General features: G+C 43.5%; 1 protein-coding gene across 5 annotated transcripts in view; it reads left to right on the top strand.

The window, feature by feature from the left end:
- The window catches only part of Znf541 (zinc finger protein 541), a 61,312-nt gene that overhangs the window by 17,187 nt on the left and 28,067 nt on the right, over positions 1-16,058 (top strand). For 3 of the 5 annotated variants that reach the window (XM_074057833.1, XM_074057830.1, XM_020179617.2), the window contains exon 3: positions 4,679-4,807. The gene's annotated coding sequence lies outside the window, so the exon portion shown is untranslated. Of the gene's footprint in view, positions 1-3,568; positions 3,682-4,678; positions 4,808-16,058 lie in introns of those variants that run through there. The other 2 variants (XM_074057832.1, XM_074057831.1) reach the window with 2 other exon arrangements.

Here is a 16,058-nt window from a genome sequence, read left to right as displayed (position 1 = left end):
TAATACTAGTAAGATGGAAAAACCCTGCATTTGGGCAGTCCTGCTATTTAAAATCTGGCTGTCTTTTTGTCTTAACCAAATGTGTCTTATATATGAGCTGCACTTGTACTTCAGGAAATAAGGCTACTTGGAATTACTGGCACTGTCCAATTTATAAGAAACCTAAAGCTTTGATTTTCATCAGTGGCATACACCTGTTTCTCTACAAAGCCAAAGGATCTAACTTTTGCTTTAAAAGTAGAAGTTAATCAGGGTGCCGGTGGCCCCCACCTGTAATCTTAGCTACTCAGGAGGCAGCGATCAGGAGGACTGCAGTTTGAGGCCAGCCCAGACAAACAGTTTGTGAGACCCTTTCTTGAAAAACCCTTCACAAAAATAGGACTGATGGAGTGCCTCAAGTGGTAAGAAAGCTGCTTAGCAAGTGTGAGGCCCTGAGTTCAAACCCCAGTGCCATCAAATAAAAATAAAAATACAAAAAGTAGAAGTTGAATTAATATATAAAGGACATCTATGTAGTGGAGATAATTGTATGTAGATCCTTTGTATGCTAAATGTATTTATGTTCTCCAAGTCTATAAGCCTTCAAAAATGCACCAAGCTGGTGCCCTCTAAATTGAAATTGTTAGTGATGCTAGCATTTTGCAGGCAGGCTTATATTGTAATTGTAATTATAATTATATTGTAATTGTATCATGACTATTATCTTTAAATGAAGATACTTAGACACCTGAATACTGTGTACTCCACTCTGATAATTAAAACGATCAGATATTGGTCACCTAGAGTATATATCTGTAAACATGTATATTGTACTGTATATTAAAGATTTTCACTTATTCTTAAAAGACAAAATGGGGGCTTACATATTAAAATAAACTATTATTGACACTATATATGAATATTCATACATATATACATACATACTATATATACATATATATACATACATGTATATATATTTTATGTCTTTTTTGTGTGGGACTGGGGATTTGAACTCAGGGCCTCATGCTTGCTAGGCAGGCACTCTACCACTTGAGCCACTCCACCAGCCCTCCTTATGTTCATTTTTTTTTTTGCAGTACCAGGGTTTGAACTCAGGGCCTACACCTTGAGCCACTCCATGAGCCCCTTTTTGTGAAAGGTTGTTTTGAGACAGGGTCTCATGAACTATTTCCCTGGGCTGGCCTCCAACCACAACCTTCCTGATCTCTGTCTCCTGAATAGCTAGGATTACAGGTGTGAGCCCCCAGCACCCATCTCTTACGACATTGTTTACACTAAAAATGTGTATGTATCTTTAAGAAGATATTAAAAAAATCCTTGAAGGTACTGACATAATGCTGCCAATCATATTGTCCTAAAATTCTGTGTGCAACAGAGGTAACTGGATTATTTTGTCCATTGCTAAACTTTCTTCAAAATTCCGATTATGGCTGTTCTAAAGTCTTTTTGCTGTCTACGCTTTGCTCCCTCTCTGGATCCTGTGCAGTCAGACTCATGGCAAAAGACTCTAGCAAGTACTTATTTGTTGAACAAATTAGTTTAGTTTTTTTTTTTTTACATACTTGCTCTTGTTGGTTTTGTTATGTATTTTCCTTATAAAACTTGGTTGTCTGTTGATACTCTGCAAAAATACACCTTCTAACAAAAACAGTATTTTGAGATGCTAGAATATCGCCTATAGGATAAATTTAAATTTGAAAACAGACTCAAGGGAGGCTCACCCTAAGAGCCACTCCTAAGCCTCTTAGTTGCTTAATATGGCCAAAAGGGTCTTAATGACACTGATTCCCAGCTGTCTGTTACTTTCCCTGCAATACGGGACCACATCAGACCAATCAGGACAAATCTCATCCTGGAAACAAGTGACAACCAAACCTTCAGGGAAGATTCTTCAGCTACTGAAGAGGGGGTGGGGCAATTGTAAAAATCAAACTGAAGTTGTTTGTGCCAACCCTTCCAAAAGTAACTAAACCCTAGAGGCTGAAGATAGGGTTCTTATGCATGGTTACCTGACACCAAAGCAAGCCCATCCACCAGACACCTTTATGCAAAAGGTAAACTTGTACCTTTGGCCAAGGGTTTCTATTTATATGGAAACAAGAAACTACTTGGTTACGACAAACATAGGAGCAGCACACATCATTTCAGATGGCATTGGTACTCGATTGACAAGAGCAGCTTTCCAGTTTGTTTCCTGAATCCCAAATGGTGTCACATCTATTCTCTTAGCTACCTTCCATTTAGGTGTGACACTGTGTTGATTATAGGACCAGGTGCTGAGCATTTTGCTACATACCCTACCTACCCAAAACCACTTGGGGCACGTGAGACCCACCAAGATGACGCAAAGACAGTACATGCCTTCCATCAACCAACCAGCAAACGTCACCCAACTTCAGCAGGAAGCAACCAGACAACCGCAGTTCCCCTTTTCCATAGAAAGGAAAGGCAAGCCAGGTACGGGTGGCTCACACATGTAATCCTAGCTACGCAGGAGGCAGAGATCAGGAGGATCAAGGTTTGAGGCCAGCTGGGGCAAATAGTTCAGGAGACCCCCACCAGTCTTCAAAATAACCAGAGCAAAATGAACTGGAGTTGTGGCTCAAGCAGCAGAGCGTCTGCTTTGCAAGTGCAAAGCCCTCAGTTCAAATCCCAGTCCCACCAAAAAAAAAAAGAGTATCTTTTCAGCTCCAGACAAGGTCATCACAGGCGTGAAAGATCACTCAGGACAGCAAGACACACAACTCCAGAGACTAATACCAGTGTACTGGGGAATAAGCAGACCTACAGCCATCATCTGGTTGAAACTCATACCTCCACTAAGGCACCAGGAAGCCCCAAATCCTGGGCTTTCCCTTAAAAACCCATCCACACCTATTGGGAGTGGGACTATAGCTTTTGAGGCAGCAACTCATGCAATCCTTAACTGCTTGGCAAAATTAATAAACCTTTACTGAGGTTCCTCCAAAACCCTGCTTCTCTTTGTGAACTGGCATTGAGCTCAGGACTAGTTTTATTTAAGCTATTTCCATCACCCCAGTAAGACACGTTAAAGGCCCACGCTGGTTCCCACTCCCACAGCCAGGAACCTGCTACAGATCGCAGGGTCCAACGCCTAAGGCTGAATTCCCGACTATTTGGGAGGGAGATTCGGTGCCTGGGTGCGGAAGTGGACTGTGGCCCGCGGCCCAGGCTCTGCATTCTAACGCCGTGCTCCTGAAACAATGGCCGAGCGCCTCACCACGAGGCTCCCCGCCCCAGTCCCTGGCGCCCTTGCCTCAGCTTCGTCTCTTCATTCTCCTGCCCGCAACCGCCCACCTCCTAAAATGGCGACCAACCGCCTCCTTTCCCGCCTGCCCGGAGTCGCATGACAGCAGCAGGCCCCGCCCTCTCGAGGCCCCGCCCCTGCACAGAGCCTCCTAGGCTCAGCACGCGCTGGGGGCCCAGGCAGCGCGAGGCTGCTCTGGGCGGTGCCAGCTCCACGCACGCACGCACGCACGCACGCAGGGGCGCACGAGCTGCGGTCAAGGCGCGCGCCCTTGGGGCCAGGCGGGACGTCCTGCGCGTGCGCGCCAGGCAGGCAGGCGGGCAGGCAGACGGCGTGGGGCTGGCGGGCGGCCGCTGGGAGGCCCGCGAGGCACCGGGTGCGAGGCCCGGCGCGCGAGCCCCCGGGGGCGGGTAAAACCCGGTTGCTGCTGCCCTTGCCCCCTGCCCTTTTTCCCTACCCCCCATTTCCCCATCCCTTCCTGTAATTTCAACCCCTTCTCCCCCTTTTACACTCTGATTCGTTTCTATGTTTCTTTTTTAGGGGGCCCCTTTTGAGGGACGCTCCTCACCCTGCGTCACGCACGCACTTTCTGCACCCCAACAGCACCAGGCCCCGCTGCACCCCCGCAGGCCTTTCCTCCCTTGGAGAAGACTCCTTAGAGGCCCCTGACCCGCTGCACCCCCTTTTCTTTCCTACCCCGCCCTCCCAGGCCCCAACTGCCCCCTCTCAGCCCCGCAGCTCGCGCCGCGCCGGGGCTCTACCCGACCTCCGCACCTTCTGCATCTCGGCCTTGCATTCGCCATCCCCTTCTGCTAACCTACCCCCCTTCCTCCTCCATAGCCCCCGACTATTTCGGGGACCCGAGTTTGTCTCTTTAGAGGATCTTCCAGCGCAAACAAAAATCTCTCTTATTTTCCTTGATTTTACGCTGCTTCTTCTGCTTTTAAGAAGAAGAATCCACTGAGGATTTTCCCCCCCTCCCTTCAAAATCACTTTCTAGCAAAAATTTTTTCTTTCCACCTAGAGTCCCTTTTTGGAATATTTTTCCACGTACAACAAACCAACTTAGTTCTTTCAGTTTCTCTTAATGTTTATTTCTTCAATCCTCCCTCTCCCCAGTTTTCCAACAAAATTAACCTTTTCATCACTAATTCCAATTTTATTTCCTTGCAAAACGCCCTTCGTCCCTTTCAGGGGTAGTGGAGGGAAAAGGAAAGAAAAAAGTTTCTCTTACCCACAAAGGCTTTTCCCCCGGTTTAGTGTTCCTTTTTCTCCCCCCAGCCCCCACCAAAAAAAACCAAAACAAAAAAAAAACCAACCTTACCTCTCCCAATTTCACACTTACTTCCTTATTTCTTTTGGAACCCAAGTTCTGACTGCCCCTTCCTTTCCACTCCCTGCTTTCAGGGCAAGAGAAATTGGATGCGTGAAATGGCCACCCAGTGTTCCAGGACGAAATAGTCAGATTGTCACCTGAATCCCCTCCCAGCGGGGTCTAAACTGGGCCCACCTGTTCCCTGGAGACTTGCTCTTCTGGTGAGTTTCCTCCCTTTGCCCAAAGACACCTCTTTTGTCACACAGACCCCTCCTCCCCTGCCCCTTTTTTCCACCTCCCGTCAGAACAGTTTGTAACTATTTTGAGCCTACAAGTGGTGAGACCCAAGTTGTTCTTTGGGAAAAAAAGATAAAAAGAAGAGTTGACATACCATTGCATGCTTGCTTCTTTGGAGGAATGCAGGCATTTACGTTTATTGCAAAAAAGTTTCTTGTCTCCTCCTGGCTCAAGGTAGCAACTCAGATTCTTACAAGGACGGGTAGGGCAAGAACCATAGTAATGAGGATTGTGGCAAACCAGATTGCATGCTGTGTGTAAGTGATGCCAGCTGATGGACATAAGCCAAGTGGAAAGACCAGGCCAGTGTTGCCACCAGAACTTTTGAATTTATTTTTAACAAACTGCCTCCTCTTCTTTTTTTTTTTTTTTTTAAACTCCCTGAAGTACTGGAGTTTGAACTCAGGGCCTCACGCTTGCTAGGCAGGTGCTCTACCACTTGAGCCACTTCACCAGCCCTTCTTTGTTGTATAGTGTATATTTGAGATAGGGTCTCACTTTTATTGTGTGGGCTGACCTTGAATTGTGAATCTGCTGATCTCTCTGCCTTCTGAATAGCTACTGGTGCCCAGCCTGATTTTTTTTTTTTTTTTTTGAGAAGAGGAAAATAATCTTTAGTCTCCTAAAGTTCTCAACCTGATTTTTTTTTTCCTGTTCTTTTTTAGTGCTGGGATCAAACTCGGCTTTGCGCATGCTAGGCAAGCACTCTACCGCTGAGCTTATGCAAGCCCAAAAACCTGATTTTTAAATGCTGCTGGCAGTTAATTTAATAAGTTAAAGATTGAGGGGTTGGGGATTTCACTCAGTGGTAGGGTGCTTGCCTAGCAAGTGCAAGGGCCTGAGCTCAGTCCCCAGCACTAAAAGAAAAAAAGAATTGAGTAAGCCAGTGTGGGGACATTGGAAAATAAGTATGTCAGCTACTAGTTTGGGATTTTTTATTTGATTTTTTTTTTTTCAGTGCTGGGATCAAGGTCAAGGTTAGCTCTTTGTACATGCCAGGCAAGCAATTTACCACTGACCTACATTTCCACCCCTAGGATTGCTTTCTGTTAGAGGTACACTTACCTGGTTACATGTGTGTACACAGGATTTTTTCTCTTTAGAACAATAGTTCTCAAACTTTTGATCTTAATATTCCTTCACACTTTAAAATTATTGAGGATTCTTGAGAAATTTCATTTAGGTAAACTATATCTGTTAAATAAACTGATTGAAAAGTATGGTTGTTTATGCCTGTAATCCCACCTGTTTGGGAGTCAGAGATCCAGAGGATCAAGTTTGTGGCCAGTACTGTTGTGGGGGAATGTTAGCAAGACCCCCATCTCAACTAATTAAAATAAAAAGGTAGGCATGGTGGTTCTCACCTGTCATCCTAGCTTGGAGGGAAGCAGGAATAAATGTGAGCCCCTGTTCAAAAAAATAACTAAGGCAAAAAGGGTTGGGGGTATGGCTCAAGTGGTAGAGCACCTGCCTAGCAAATGCATAGGCCCTGAGTTCAAACCCCAGTACTACCAAAAATAAAAAAAGTTTAATAAAATTTCAAAATCGCTATTAACTGATTTTAGTTGTTTATTTGTCGTTCTGGGGCTCAAACCTAGGGCCCTGGGTCATGCTGGAGATGTAGTGCTGAGCTACAGCTTCAGTTCTATTCATTGATCTTAAAATGGCAGACTAGGGCTGGTGTGTACCTAAGTGATAGAGAGCTTGTCTACCATGCAAGAGGCTCTGGATCCAATCCCCAGCACTGCAAAAATAAAACAGCATTAATCTCATTTGCTACTTTTTTTTTAGTGGTCCTGACATTTGAACTCAAATGCTTGTGCTTGCTAGGCAGGCACTCTACCACTTGAGCCATGCCCCCAGCCCTAGCAATAATCTCATTACATATGAGCATTTTCAACATATGTATATTTAAAATTGTATTTCAGAAAAAATTACTGAGAAGAATGGCATTGATCTACGTTTTTTTGAGCTACTGAGATTCAAACTTAGGGCCTACACCTTGAGCCACTCCACCAGCCCTTTGTGAAGTTTTTTTGCAATAGGGTCTCTCAGACTATTTGTGGGCTGGCTTTAAACCATGATCCTGCTGATCTCTGCTTTCTGAGTAGCTAGAATCACAGGTGTGAGCCACTGGCGCCCTGCACATTTTTTTTTTTTTTTAAATGGGAACGGGGTTTGAACTTAGGTCCTGTGCTTGCTAGGTAGGTGCTCTACCATTTGAGCCACACCCCCGGCCTTTTTGCTTTTTGTTTGTAGTTCAGATAAGATCTACTTTTTGCCTAGGCTGGCCTTTGGACCATGATCCTTCTACCTCTGGTTCCTGAGTAGCTAAAATTATGGATGTGTACCACCACACACAGCTGATGTACATTATTTTTGGTGGTACTAGGATTTGAATTCAGGATTTCATGCTTAGGGCAGGTGTTCTACATCTTGAGTCACATCTCTATCCCTTTTTGCTCTGGTTATTTTTGAGGTTGGGTCTTGCTTTTTACCTGGGCCATCCTGGACTTCAGTCCTCCTGTCTTATGCTTCCTGCTGTAGCTGAGATGACAGACACACACTACTACTATGCCCAGCTTTTTCTGCTGAGATGAGGTCTCAAGCTTTTTTGCCCAGTCTTGCCTGGAATTGTGACCCTCCTGAAATCAGCCTCCCAAGTATCTAGGATTATAGGTATGAGCCCCTGGCTTGATTTACTTTTTTGCTGTCATCTGGATTCTAATATCTTCTTTTGCAGTCAGCCTTTCGAGATATCACATGTCTCATAGCTCTGGGAAACTTGAGTGTGAATGAAAAAAGCAGATAAATTCCAAATAGTATCATGAAATTTTTTTTTTACATGGGACTGGTTTTTGAACTCAGGACTTTGCACTTGCAAGGCAGTGCTCTACTACTTGAGCCACACCTCCAGTCCATTTTGCTATGGTTATTTCGGAGATTGAGGGGGTCTCCTGAACTCTTTACCAAGGCTGGCCTCAAACCTCAATCCTTCTGATCTCAGCCTCCCAAGTAATTAGGATTACAAGCGTGAGTTACCAAGTGCCTAACAATAGTATCCTGAAAATGGTTTTGAATTCCCTGACTCCCTGAAAAACTCTTGAGAGCCCTTTGGAGTCCCCTGCATCCACCTTACTATGAAAATCTCTATACTAGATTTTATGCTAATTTTCATTTTCTGCTAGGGTCTGCTTTAAGAGAGTAGGAAACTTGGGTTTCTCCTTTCTTCTTTTTGTTAACTGTAAGTATCCTTCTGCTTCCTATGTGAAAGCATGCAGTCAAATCTTTGAATGAGTGACCCGAGAAAATGAATTAGCCATCTGGTTAGAATTACATATTAGTCACATGGCTAAAGAAGGGAGCTCCCTGATTGTTCCACTTAAAAATGTAGGTGCAGTGTCAAGCAGGCGTCCCCTTCTCAAGTGTGTAAGGTGGAATTGAGTGGCTAAGTGTTAGGGCTTTGAAATCAGACTATTCAGGGCTGGATCCTAACTCTTATTCTGCTCAAGCTACTTAGCTTCTCTGGGCTTTATTTACCTCTCCCATGAGATAAAGTTAATAGGAGGTGTTATGGGACCTAAATAAGATGATCTATAAGTGATTACAGTAGTACTTGACATATAATAAAGCCTCAATAAATGTTCACTGCTATCATTGCAATTACAATGATTTTTTTTTTTTTTTGGAGGTGGTGGTACTGGGGTTTCATCTCAGGATCTCATGCTTGCTAGGCAGTGCTTTACCACTTGAGCCACTCCATCAGCCCTTTTTGCTTTAGTTTATTTTTTAGGTAGGGTCTTGACTCTTTTTCTTTTTTTGGTCTGGGGCTGGCCTCAGACTGTGGTCCTTATACCTCTGCCTCCTTCATAGCTGAGATTACAAGCATGCCTCACCATGCCTGGCCCTTAATGCTGATTATTATAAGGACTTAAGTAGAAAGATAAGTGAGGACTGGGAAGTGGAGCCATGAGCCCTGTTAGAGATAACAGTTGTTACTTATCTCTGTGCTCTTGTTAAATGTTAGGGAATATTAAATCTAACAATTTTCAAAGAAGCTAGAAACCCACATATGTAGGAAAAACCCCTTCTTTTTTGTTACTGTTGATTTTGTTTTGTTTTGTGAGACAGGGTCTTGCTATATAGCCCAGACTGACCTTGAACTCTTATTTTTTTAAATGGGCTTTTTTTTTTTTTCTTTCCTTTGGTGGTACTGGGGTTTGAATTCAGGACCTCATGCTTGCTAGGCAAGTACCCTACCACTTGAGCCACTCTGCCAGCCCAGCCTTAAAGTCTTAATCCTCTTGTCTCAGACTCTTGAGTGCTAGGACTACAGATGTGTACCACTGAACCTGGCAAAAACCTTTCCAATTTTAATATGTATAGTACATATTGTATGTGAAATATACATGTATGTAGGTATGTGTTTTTGGCAGTACTGGGCTTTGCTTTTGACAGTACTGGAGTTTGAACTTGGCCTTGTGCTTTCTAGATAGGTTCTTGACCACTTGAGCCATGCTTCCAGCCCTTTCCAGTTTTTAAAAATATTGGTGAAGCCAGGCACTGCTGACTCATGCCTATAGTCCTAGCTACTCCACCATCACAAAAAAGGGCTGGTGGAGTGGCTGAAGGTGTGTAGGCCCTGAGTGCAAGTCTCGGTACCACACACACACAAAAAAATGTTAGTGAAGAATCCAATTTGTAAAAACAAGTATCTGAAATCCTAGCTACTCAGGAGGCAGAGCTCAGGAAGATCTCAGTTTGAAGTGAGCCCAGCAAATAGTTTGAGAGACCCTATCTTGAATTTGCTCAACACAAAGGACTGGAGGAGTGGCTCAAGTGGTAGTGTGAGACCCTGAGTTCAAACCCCAGTGTTACCAAAGACAAAAACTGTGTCTGTAGTTTACAATGATAGTGTGATTGGGAATATAAGCAAAGAAATTGAATAGGTAGGATGAAAACTGCAAGTCTCTCCTGCTCCCAGAGCCAAACAAGGTTTTCTCAGAGTTCATCACACTCTCCTTGATAACATGGACACAGAGAAAGGAAAGGAAGAGGTACTCTTTGAGGGAAAAAGCTGGCAGAACAGGTTGGAGCTTTTCAGAGAAGAAAAGAAGTGGTCCAGTGGAATCCTGTCATTCCTCAATGAAAAGGACACAGTTGCTGTGATCGCAGTTCTATGCAGGCAAGATGTTTTTTAGAAGAACAGACACATAAGGTGAGGCCCAGCCACCCTAGAGTTTATAGATTGGGTAAAATAAAATCTTCTGAGGCCACTTAAGATGAGCATTGAGTGGATTTTTATGCAAGTGCTGATTATGCCATCAGAGGAGAGAAACCATCTCCAACTTTCTTACGTTTAGAGTTCTTTCTGTTGGAAATGGCCTTGTAGGCCCCATTTGGAAATGTTTCATTTGGTAGAGCTGAACTAAGAGGCTTTGGGCTGGGTGTGGTAGTTCATGCTAGCTACTTGGGACGCAGAAGTAGGTGGATATTGATCCTAGGCTGGCACCAGACCCGTACATGAAAAACAAAGGCAAAAGGATTGGGGGTGTGGCTTAAGTGGTAGAGCACAAGTAGCAAGTTTGAGGTCCTGAGTTGAATCCCCAGTACTGAAAAAAAAAAAAAATAGGATTTGGTCAAGGAAAACTGCAAAGATGAGGGTTTTCAACCTTTAGGGCCTACAAAGCATATAAATGAGGGAGGTAGGAGGTGGGAGAGAATGGGGAGTGGTGGGGACTGTGGCAAATGTTCTGTCCAAGCTTCTCAACTCCAGCTAGCTGTTGCTTTGCAGGAATGTGGAGTCGGTGTTGACAGACTATTTTTATTTCTGATTTTAAAATAGAACTAAGAAAGCCTAATTTAATGAAAAGTCTAGATCTGCAGTTTCCAGTGGGTAGCTCCTTGCATTAAATGAGATGGAGAGTCACTTCCTCAGTGGCACTAGATACATTTCTGAGTGTCAATAGCTCCCTGCAAAACAAACAAACAAACAAACAAACAAAAAACCAGCTACCTGCAGCCAGTGCAGAGCTTTTCCATTAGCTCAGAAATTTCTCTTTGGACGGTGCACATATGTAGTTTTCAACTTGAAAACAGCTTGACATATATTTACATATATCTCAGATTAAATAAAATACCTTTGTAGACCAGGTGGACCTTCAGGTTGCTCCCTCCCTCCCTCCCTCCAAACACCGCAACAGCAAATACTGCTTACCTCTTGTGGGCTTATTTGTGCAGTCTAGAACCATGTGGTGACTTCTTTCCCAAAAAGTCATAACATTCCATAGGATAATTCTTTTACTTTTCTACCCCCCACCACTCATGGAATGAGTACTTTTTTTTTTTTTTCAGTACTTGGGCTTGAACACAGGTCCTTACATTTGCTAGGTTTGCTAGGTTTGCTAGGTAGGCACTCTACCAGTCCTGTTTTGTGATGGATTTTTCAAGATAGTCTTGTGAAGTATTTGCCTGAGCTGGCTTTGAACTTTGATTCTCCTGATCTCTGCCTCCTGAAGGGCTAGGATTACGGGCACGAGCCACTGGCACCCGGCTTATGATGAATCTTTTTAAAAGAAAAAAATTAAAATTGTGCCAGAATCCTCAGTATTGATTTAAATTGTGTTTTAAACTACTACAGAAGGCATCAATGGCAATAAAACAAGGCATAAGATTCTAAAGCTTATAGCTCTTGTGCAACTTTGAAGCCAAAATTACTTTGCCAACGAAATGCAAATGAAGCAACCAAAGCCATGCATCTCCAATCAAACTCTCACTGAGGGAGGCTGATTTGTGGATCTGCTGGTCCTGGAAATAGTGAGTTTGCTGATTGCCATGCTGGGCCCTTTTGGCTTTAGCTAAGACCCTGTAATACCTCATCCCTTCCATCCGTTTTCTCAATTTGAACTGCACACTACAAAGCTCTTGTCATAGCATGTTGTCCAGTGGCTTCTAGTTGAGCCCAGAGGCATTATTATAAGCTAAACCCAATGGATTCTCTTCTCTTTTGTGCCAATTAAAACAGTCCTTTCTGGCAGGAGTGTGATGGTAAGCACTTCTGGGAAGTACTCGGTTATAAGGTGATCATCATGCTGGTTTTTGTTTTGTTTTAGAGAGTATTCTCAGATGAAAACAGAAAATCATCAGATTCTTGGAAAAGGAATATTTGGGCCCTTGGGAAAATCTATAGACTCACAGGGGATCTGGATTCCTGCCCACAGGAAGCTCTGTACACAGAAGGTGTTTAAGTGCCTTCTATGGATTGAATTTCTCTGTGATAGACCAAGATCAGCATTAGCTCTACTACCTGGAAAAGGTAGTAAATATCAAGCCTTTGACTGCTAACTTGCTCTTCCTGAGACTGTAACCAGACTAATTTGTTAGTCTGGTTGGAGGGCAGGAGGTGTGGCTCGAGTGATAGAGTGCCTGCCTGCCAAGCACGAAGTCCTGAATTCAAATCCTGGTACCGCCAAAAAAATTGGGACTCTGTTTTATGAACTATGGGAGTATGTTAGGAAGAAAGTGATTCATAATTTGGGGACTCCAGAGACACCCTACTCTTCACCACCTCTGCACCCTTTGAGTTTTCTAGTTTAATTGGAGCAGTGTGGTGGACCATTTAGTTTATTGTGAATTAATGTGGTGTAGATTAAGAACACAAGCTCTAAAGTCTGAACAACCAGATTTAAGATCTGGCTCCTCCATCTGTCAAAACACTTGGGGTCTCTTCTTGTCTGCAAGACACCAGTACCAGTGGAACCTTCCTCTCGGTGTTGTAAAGAGCAACAATGCATAGAAAGCTCTTGGCGTGGAATCTGACTTCCTAAGTACTTCCTAAGAGTGATTTTATGAACTTGTTTTTACTTATTTTTTAAATTTAATTTAATTTTTTACTTGTTTTGGTGGCACTGGGGTTTGAACTCAGGACCTTACTCTTGCTAGGCAGGCACTGGACCACTTAAGCCACTCTGCCAGCCCTTTTTTTGTGTTGAGTATTTTTGAGATAGAGTCTCACTTTTTGCCCAGGGTGGCCTTGACTCTCATTCCTCCTGATTGCTGCCTCCCAAGTACCTAGATTACAGGTGTGAGCCACCGACATCTGCCTGCTTCATGACTATTTTTGGTAAAGACTTCTTTGTCATGTGTGATCAGTGAAGTGTATTCTGTTTAGTGATGAGCTAGTGACTTAAAAGAGACTTCCTTAAGTGCCTGGAGCAAAAAACAAAACAAAACTACCAGCCTTTGTAGCTGGACTCTGTGTGAGTATTGGGACCTGCCTTCAACACTCAGCCAGGCAGGCTAAGTTCTGCCTTAGCCTTCACTTCATGCTGGCACAGCACAGGTCAGCCAGAGGGGAGAGTTAGTGCCTTCTTGGTTCTTTCTGAGCATGTGCCTAAATTGAGGACATGGCCTTTAGAATCACAGGAATATGTGGAAGGTTTTGTTTTTCGGTAACTAAAGTCCATTTTGTATTAGTGCTCACCCTTGGTGGTGTGTGATTCTGTGGGTTTTGACTAATGTAAAATGTATCCACCATTACAGTGACATGCAGAATAAATCCCCTCTAGTTCCCCTGTGCTTCACCTCTTCATCCTCTCCCACTCCCACTGCAACCACTCATCATTTAGCGGTCTCTACTTTTGCCTTTTCCAGATCATGGTGTGACTTGGAGTCACACAGTATGTGGTCTTCTCATACTGGCCTTTTTCACTCACACGTGTGAGGTTCCTACATGTCTCTGTGGCTTGATGCTGCTTTTTTACTGCTGGATAACACTCAGTCACCTAGCTATATTACAGTTTATTTGTCCATTCGCTTGTGGAGGGGCCATTTTGCTTTCACTTTGAGACAGTTCTTACATGCAGGTTTTGAGTGGCCACACATTTTCAGCTGTGCTGGGAATATTCCTAGGAGTGCAATTTCTGGATTGTGTGAGAAGATTGTACTTAACTCCGTGAGAATGGCCAGTGTGGAAGCTCTTCAGAGCTCTTGTCCTCTGAAGCATCCTCCCCAGCTTTTCCTCCCTGGCTTTGGCTTCCAGTTGTTTGCCCCAGGCTGCAGTGGACAGCACGTTAGCTTGTAATATTTTCAACAAATGCCTCCCCACTGCCTGTCTCTGCCCTGAGATAGTTCCAAGTTACACAAAATAAGGGCAAAAATGTTTGCCTTAGACTTTCAGGGAGCCCCTGACAGCCACCGTTCTATGAGAACAAAGTCCTCTGTTCATTCCAGCACCAGTGCTGTACCAGACACCTGGACTTCGGGATGGGGTCGGGGTGGTTCAAGCCTTCTCTCTCTCTCTCCATGAGGTGGCTGTAAACCTTTGACTTCCTCAGAATTTTGATAAACTTAATTTTTGTTGTTGTTTCTATGGTGGAATGTGGGAGGTTTTAAAATTACTAATTCAATCTTTTTTTGTTTCCCTTTTTTTCCTTTCCTTTGTCTCACTATGTTGCCCAGGGTGGTCTTGAACTCCTGAACTCAAGGGATTCTCTGACCTCAGCCTCCAGTGTATTGGAACTAGAGGCATACACCACTGCACAACCTACTTTTTATTTGTATTTTCAAATTTGTTTTTTATTAGCATATATTCATTGTGATATACATGTGCTATACTTTGATCAAATTCACGTCCTCTATTCTTTCTTGCCCCTCCTCCCCTTTTAAAAATAATCTAGGATACAAAATACTCCCCCTTCACCTGTGCCTTTTGCCCTTCACCCCCCGCTGGTACCCACCCCCAAACAATCCCTGCTTTACATTCCTGTCATTCATTTTTTTAGGTCAAGATTCTGCATGTAAGAGAACAATTCATTATTTTTCTGAGTCTGCCTTGTTTCACTTAACATGATGATCTCCAGTTCCATCCATTTTCCTGCAGATGACATAATTTCTTCCTTCTTTATGGCTGAATAATACTCCATTGTGCATATACACCACATTTTCTTTATCCATTCATTGGTTGTTGGGCATCTGGGCTGATTCCACACTTGGCTATTGTGAATAATGCAGCTATAAATATGGGTGTGGGGTGTCTGTATTGTATACTAACTTAACATTCTTTCACATACATGCCCAGGAGAGGTATACCAGGGTCATAAGTTAGTTCTATTTTAAGATTTTTTTTTTCCTTTGGCAGTACTGGAGTTTGAATTTAGGGCCTGAGCTTGCTAGGCAGGTGCTCCACTGCTTAAGCCACGCTTCCAGCTGTATATTTTTAGTTTTTTGAAGAACCTCCATACAGATTGCCATTGGAACTGCACACAACAGTGCATAAGGGTTCTTTGTCCCCACATCCTTGTCGGCATTTGCTGTTTTCTTGATGACAGCCATTCTGACTGGGGTGAGATAGAATCTCAATGTTGTTTTTATTTGCATCTTTTTATTTCTAACTGGTATATTTAAATATTCTCATTATTTTTGAGTCAGTTTTTGGTAATTTGTATATTTCTACAAATTTGCCCATTTTTATCTAAGTTACCAATTTGTTGTATTTAAGTTAGATAACTGAGTTCACTAATTATCTGATACCTAATTTAATATATTATCTAAATACATTTGTTCATAGCAGTCCCTTACAGTCCGTTAGTTTTGTAAGGTCATTTTAGTGGTATCCCTTTTAATTCCTTTTTCTGCAGTGGTTAGACTGAAAAGAGGCATGGAAGGATAGGCGAGAGACAGCTCAATGTCAGCACAGGTTTTATTTGGGAAAAGAAACCTGCGAAGGGGGTCTCCAGCAAGAGAGCTAGAGCCTACTGTCCATTACAAACTGGGGTAGTTATAGGAAGTTAGTGGAAGTCCTAGGAAGGTCTCTGGGCAAGAAAATCCTCAGTCAGCCCTCTCACCCTCCCTAGATAATGGCTGAAGGGTGGGTGTTTGTCGTTCTTCCAGGGGTGGGAAGTTTCTAGTAAATAGCTAAAAGTGAATATCTGTTATTCTTAGGCCTGGGTAGAGAGTTTCCAGGAAGCCACCCATGAGGGGAAAGGGAGTCCAGTCCTAACCTGGTTGCCCTGTGTTCACCCTAACCGAACCCAGGATGTCACACTTGCTAGGCAAGTGCTCTACCCACGGAGCTACACCCCACTCTTCCTCTTTAATTCTTAATGGTAGTAATTTGTGTATTTTCTGTCTTTTTTCCCTGCGGTATCTTATGACAAATCCTGCTCCCCTTCCCCA

The sequence above is a fragment of the Castor canadensis genome, chromosome 16 (assembly GCF_047511655.1).
Source record: "Castor canadensis chromosome 16, mCasCan1.hap1v2, whole genome shotgun sequence".
Classification (NCBI taxonomy): Eukaryota; Metazoa; Chordata; class Mammalia; order Rodentia; family Castoridae; genus Castor; species Castor canadensis.
Note: the sequence above shows the minus strand (reverse complement) of the source record. Positions and strands in the feature narration are given on the sequence as shown.